Genomic DNA, 7,076 nt, shown 5'->3' with positions numbered 1-7,076 from the left:
GCACGCAAATTTGTAGGTAGAAAACATCTAAGCTTTAGTAGTATAAATTCTAAAATTCATAATATATATACACTTTTCCACCCTATAAATTTTGGGTCGAAATACCAAAAACACTTTCCATCAAAACATTTTGAAACGTAGAAAGTACTTTTATGTATGTGAGTGTAGAAAACCTACACTCACACACAAGAAAACTAATTATGTTAGCAGCATTATATAAAAAAATCATAACAATTAATGAAGTGGTTTTTGAGAAAACTCAATTTAAAATCGTCCAAATTTTAACCGACTATGGTGATTATTTTAAAATCTAGAATTAAAATCTTGAAGATATTTTTTAAATAAGTATTTTATACAAAAATTCTCCAAACTACAAAAATATTTATTTTGAACAAAATGAGAACAAATTCCAAAATGTTATTCTTTGAACATATAATAAAATTTTAATATTCTATACTTCATATAATCCGATTCAAAAGTATTTTTTAATATTCATTTTGATTTACAAACACTCTGTGACAATTACTTTAATCTTTTTGCTGTTGTAGTCCAAAACACAGTTCAAAAGTTGTTTGAGGTAATCTGGGTGAGAGCTATCACGCTTTTATATCTCTTAGTAGATTTTGAAGTAAGAGTGCATTGTCTCAGCTGTCTATTCACTGAAGAGCCCAAGTACTATATGGTTCTTTTTGATGAATTGTGGGACATGGAAAAAGGTTGCATGAGCTTTTGGTGTAACTGAAATTGCAACTTCAGGTAACTTGACTTGAATTTTTTGATTTTAAACTCATACTCCAAATCCAAGACACAGCCAAAGCAAGCAGAAACAACATACTTGAACAATGCCAAACAGTTTCAAAAATCCAATGCTTGTTTTGCATTCTCAGACTCAGCTTAATTTTTCAATCCACCTACTTTCCTCAACAGCTTCATGGTGTCATTGGCATTCTAGTGCCGCCCATGGTAAGGCAAAAGAGAAATATGAAGTGAAGCAAGCCAATCAACTGTCTTTGGCCACATCTGAGCAAGATTTTACAACATGATTGACAACATCAATGAGCAAATACAATTCCATTGGTGGAATCACTTCCAAAACACTTGTTTGGTCTTCAAAAGGAAAGAGTAGAGGATGCACAGCTCTTTGTGTTTCCTTCGCTGTTGAGGAGTTCTGAAAATATTTTTTGATTTTTCCAAAGGTTCTTATCTCACCACTTAATAGAGTTTTGTTGACTCAACTTCACACCAACAACATGGGTGCTTACTGGCATGTAATTGAATTCCACGCATGATGTTTGCCAGTTTGAGATCACATAAGACAATCAAGGCGCTTAGTGAGCGAGCTTTTGCTCTTTGGATGAGATCAACATTTTCATATATTTCTGGAATGTTTTAAGCAACTGCCACAGTCACTTGCTTTATAACACTTGCACAACTGCCACAATCAATTGCTTTTTAAAACCAGTGATTTTGAGGCCTTTTTTGGTATTATGACCCCAAATTTTCAGGGTGTGCTCTATAAGTGTTTTTTGCATTTCTTTTATATACTTAAATGAAGTTTTGTCTTCTTTATAAAAACGATTGAAAAAATTAGTTACATTAAAAATGTAACTAATTACATAAATAATTAGTTACATAAATAAATAGTTATTTTTTTAAATTGTAAAAAAAAAAGTTTTTTTATTATTTTATAATTACATTAAAATAAACAACAACAACAACAATTCTTATAAGCATTTTCGATTCATATTGCTTTGAAAAATATTTTGAATTTTAATTAATAACAACATCATAATAGAATATTTTTATATAGTAGTAATTTAGCATCCGAGGTGCAGTGGTTAGAGACACCTATATTACTAATTGTAACAAAAAGTAGTAACAAATCAACAGAAAATGGTTAGAAAGTTAGAAACAAATGATAAAAACCTTGTGTTAGAAAAATTATACCATTGTAAAAAAATAGGTAATTTTAAAAACTTCGCACTTGTGTTGAAACAAAATGAGTTCAGTACAGTACAAATAGGCGATGAAAAGATTTTTAAACAAAAAACAAATTAAAACTAATACCCTCCTTTAAAATGGATTTAGATTTTTAATCTGTAAATAATAATATTTTTTTCTATAAATTTACTTTTATTATTTACGAATAATCAGGGTGGCGTGAAAAATCAAGTATTTTTAAAGTCTTTCAATTTGTAGCTATGTATGTTTAAGTTTTAGGGAAAAGACATGGAAAATGTGCATAAAAACTTGCTGGCCACCCTGATTATAGACAAATTAACTATACTTATAACATCATTTGATTACCAATAAATAACTAGACTCATAATAAAAATGATGAAAGGCATTCATTATCAACATGGTATTATCTAACAAATTGAGTCATCCTCACAGTCATATAATTAACGGGAAACATTTTATACACCAAATTCCTCTAATAGTAAATTGAAACTCAAGTATAAAGACTTTATTCAGTAAATTAATAAATATATAACCTAAAGATACAATAATATTATTTTACATAAAAAACAATATTTATTGAATAACAGTAGTAAGTGATAAGAATCATCACTCAGTCAGCAAGAATATAGCCACTAGGTTAAAGTTTCTGAAAAAATTTTATTCTGATGTAATAATTTGTCTGTGAAGTAGGTTTTAACTTTTTTAGAGAACTACATTACCATTTAAGATAAATCTGAAAAAAATTATTTTGTTTATCTGATGTTAGATTTTAGTATGAAACATGTTTACTTTGTTCAAGTCAAGCTTATTTTTAAAGTTTAATTTTTTAATTAAGTTTAGTACTGCCTTAATTAAAAGTAAAAAGTTTAAAAGTCTGCTTAATAAATATTGTGTTGAAAATATTTAGAAATAGTCGACTTATTATTAGGTAGTTTGGTCTAATGATTTATTTTCCCAGTATAGACTATACTGAGTTACATTTACCATACTATAGTTATACATACATAGACTATACTATATATACATAGACTATACTATAGTTATCAAGCTCCATATCGTAGATGATAATATTGACAAGGATCCTCGCTTATGTTCTTTACCATACTTTTCTTTTCTCTTTTTTTCGATCGAACAAGAAATTGGAGCAACTTCATAGTTATAAAATGTTATGGATTAGCTTTAATCCAGTCTCTACGTCTTATACATTTAAAAGCTGATTTTCCAAAAGAAATTTAATAAATTTTAAATCCACATCAGTTTTCACATCTTTTTGAGTAACTTATGATACAACAACTGGTTGAGATAATTTGATTCTTGTTAAAAAATCAATAATTGCATACGCTTCCTAACAAATCATACGAACATCTTAATGTTTTTTGCTGGAAAATTTCCGAATATTTGTTTTTTCTGCCAACAAATATGCGCGCGCGTATTTTTTTGAAAACGAGCAAACATTCGCAAGTCAATCGGCCCATTCACCCAGCACTCCTTTAAAAAGTTAGCAATGAAATTTATATAAAAACACAGCTTGATGATCTGTATATGGCATCTGTATATTACTGATGAAATTTTTGACAATAAAAAGGAAGTTGAACAAGATCTAGGTGTTCTATTATTTGAAGGTTGTTTGGTATCCAATTTTTCGTGCAACTTGTGTTGCACACAATCAACCCAGTCAGCACACAATCAACCCAGTTAGCAAAGACAAAAACTTTATAACATTTAGTCATCTTGATCTTAAAAATATTGTTGAAGAGTCTGCTTATAAATGGTCAAATGATTTATGTTTGCCTGAAGAAATTAGAATAAAATTTTCAAAGTTTTAGTTCTTAAGATTCTATTTCTTTTTTAGAAAAATTACAGGTTTTTATTTCAAAGTAAAATGGTGATTGTAAAAACATGATGCAATGATAGATTGTAAAAAAATGTACAATGTACAATGATGGATTGTAAAATGGATGATTGTAAAAAAATGTTCACTGATGAAAATTTATTGTCATCAAAGTATGATGATCTTTCATTGACCTTTCATTGAACTGGTGGGAAAAAGATAGTTAGATAACACAAGACGTGTTTAAAAAGTCTAAAACACTAAATCTGATGAGCAGTATAAAAAACAATGCATGGAAATATTATCAGCATGTAAAATTGATTCAGATGATGCTCAAATGTTTATTAGTACTAAGAACAAAGGCAATTTCTTTAGAAATAACATTTATATTCAAAATATCTTTATTCAATGTGAAACAATTTTTCGTAAATAAAGCAAATTTTTTGTAACATCTAACAACAGCAAAGCTCTGGTTAATGAAATGCTTAAAAAATATGTTACAGTACTGAAGTGCAGATTGATAAAGAAATATCCTTCACTCTTCTTGAAAGTATGCTTGTTTTGTTCACATAGGTAAGAAGCTTTATCTATGCTAGAGATATTCGTGAGAAACATCAGATCAACATCAAGAGTGCTTATATATATCGTGTTTCTCACGATATATACATACACTTTTGCTTAGTTGGCAGAAACATATATTTTTCCCTTAAAAGTTAGCATATAAATTTATTTTATGAAACCAACAAAAATCAAGACCTAACAATATTGCCTGTTCATAACCATAATATCAGTAAAAAAAATGTAACAAATTCTAAAGATTCTATTTGAAAAATATGTTGTGAAAAAATAACTTTAAGAAATGATCTTTTATATTTCAAATAAGAATCATGTGTTTCAGGTAACATCCATCCATACACATAATTCCCTATTTAGTTTAACAACATCTTCTTTTAAGCATAGCTTTTTTCATAATAAATAAAGTTGCTTAAGTCAATCCTGAGTATAAAAATGGCAATTGCAATTTCATATCTAATTACCGTCTAATTTCAATTCATCCTCACACCCTGAAAATCTGGGACCTGATGCTGAAAAAATATCCCATCATAATCCTTTTAACCAAAGATTGTGTATGTTATGAGGTTCTCATAACTGTTGAATTTTAAACTATGATTGAAATCATAGTTTGAAATCCAACAGAGATATTTTTAATTGGGTAGTTTGCGCAGATAGTTAAGGAGGTAGTACAGTATTTAGAAAAAAAATTACTCAACTTTTACTAACATATTTATTTTTTTTAAATGGGTAATATACCATTAAACAGCAAAATAAAAATAAAAAATTATAATCTTGTACATATTAATTAATAATCAGCTTCCATAACAATTTTTTATTAAAATTTAGTCTCGTAGCATTGCGTCGCGGACTATAAGATTTAAATTAGGTCTAAAAAATCAAAAAATATTACCATTTTTGTAAATTCGGAACATATCAGAGGTGTTTCAGGACACAAAATCCTAAAAAAAACTTAACTAAAAAAATACTATAATTATTTTATTATATGTTATAAATACGTATAGTATGTTATAAATACTAATACAATAAATAAATGGGCCAAATTTCAAGTCAATTTGGCTATTAGTTTTGAAAATATCCCCGTCGCCAGCCCAAAAAATATGATTTTGAGAAAAACGCGATTTGAAAAAATTAAATAATAAAGATAATTTAAAATTTATCACTTTTTTACAACTTCCAATGTTCATTTTGGTCACAAAAACCTTATGTATTGCTTTAAATTTCTTTCTTCTTGATTTTGCTTTAGGTTTATATTATTCTTCAGATTTAACTACTCGTTTAGTGTCCTTATGTATATAACAACTTTGCGCATTTTTACTAAATGTTATTCCAAGCTCATTAAACAACTTATCTAAAAATTGTTGCCCATCATTAAAATTTAGCACAGTTGACGCTACTCCAATACTTAAAGCAGTTCTTTCAATAAATAAATATTTTGAACATCGCTTCTATATTAATTGATTTAATCACTCATTGGAAATTTGCGTTTTACCGTGTAAATATTTTTAAGAAATTCATCAGAACCAAGGTCTTTATATATTGGTTTAATAGCATCACATACAGCTGCAGGAATACAAATACTTTTTTTATATGTCATTTTTCCAGTCCGTTCGTCACCCTGGAACTTGCACCACGAATCTTGAGAGTGGGAACAAAACTAATGACGTTTTTCACTACCATAATTTTCAGAACAGTAAAAAAGTACAGCTGCAACACTCTTTTCCATTGCATATAAATTTCCAACGTTCTGTCTTATTGTCTTGCCATAATAGTTTTGCAATGTATTTATAATATTTTCATTTAAACGACCTGCTCTTTCTTAGTTTTTTCCATCACATAAAATTTCTTTATTTTTTTTTTAACTTCTTAGGCAAGTACCAACACGTTTTTGAATATCCCCTGTGCATTCTGCTTTTTTTATTTCTATTATATATCCATAAGCTTTTACAGTAACAACAGTAACATGAATTGCTATCTCCATTACCTAGAAATGTTGTATATCTGAAGTTGTATTTTTTATCCAAACGCAAATATATTTTTATTACACCACTTGATTCCATAGAAGAAGCTGAACCAGTATGACTGATTTTACATTTTTGATAATGTAAGGAATAAAAGTCATTATATTCTTTAGGATGTGTGTAATTCTTTAAGTCCCATATTAAACACAACTTACAAATTTTTATTTCAATTTCATAGTAAATACATTTGCCATTTTCTACTGCAACAGCTATTACTACTCCATTGTTTGAGGTGTATCCATATTTCTGCCATGATCCGTCAAACCCACATATAATATCGTTAGGTTATAATTTTTCTGATATATTTTTCATGCTTTTATCAGCCAAACTTTGATAAACATCCAACAATATGTGCAATATATCATTATAACTATTTTTATTCATTGGTAAATACATATTCATAATTCCACAAAATTATTCTAATGCTGATAATCCCTAACTCATTTCACGAAATGCAACTACTACACGAGTCCTAATATCAAAGGGTTTACGTCCAACACAAGTATGTTAAACAAGATTATTTTGTTTGGCATTATGGTTCTATTTATTAATAGCGGCAGATTAAAAAAAAAGTTTCCATTCACAACTATTGCAACATATTTTTAGTCCAATACTTAAGCCAAATTTTTTGTAATAATCAAACTGCAAAATAACTAACTCTTCACATTCTAGACATTTAAGAAGCATTA

The sequence above is a fragment of the Hydra vulgaris genome, chromosome 15 (genome assembly GCF_038396675.1).
Source record: "Hydra vulgaris chromosome 15, alternate assembly HydraT2T_AEP".
NCBI classification, from domain to species: Eukaryota; Metazoa; Cnidaria; class Hydrozoa; order Anthoathecata; family Hydridae; genus Hydra; species Hydra vulgaris.
Note: the sequence above shows the minus strand (reverse complement) of the source record.